This window comes from Sorex araneus, chromosome X (assembly GCF_027595985.1).
Source record: "Sorex araneus isolate mSorAra2 chromosome X, mSorAra2.pri, whole genome shotgun sequence".
NCBI lineage: Eukaryota > Metazoa > Chordata > Mammalia > Eulipotyphla > Soricidae > Sorex > Sorex araneus.
This window is the reverse complement of record NC_073313.1, coordinates 86,963,173-86,963,534: the sequence shown is the minus strand read 5'-3', so window position 1 is coordinate 86,963,534 and position 362 is coordinate 86,963,173.

Sequence of the window (362 nt, the reverse complement as noted above, 5' to 3'; positions counted from 1 at the left end):
TAAAGGCTTTGCTGAGAGACTGGAGAGGACTTGCTTTGTTCACTGCTGGCCACTTTACGGGCGTGTGGGAACGCTTTGAACCAGCCACTGACGGGCTCACTCGGGACGCTGTCAAACGCGGGCGGCGGTCAGAACCTTTCCTTCTAGATCACCGAGCAATAGCAGTTGGCGGGCTAGACTCGGACACTGCGGCATCCCCGCCCTCAATCCCTCCACTTTGGGCCACGTGGGAACCAGGAGCCGGGAGGACTCACATCCGCACTCCGGAGATGCGGATGGGTGGGGGAAGCAAAGCTCCTCCCTCCCGGGTTTCCCGGAGGCCCCTCCCTAAATTTCTTCAATTTCATCCTATTTAGGGGCGG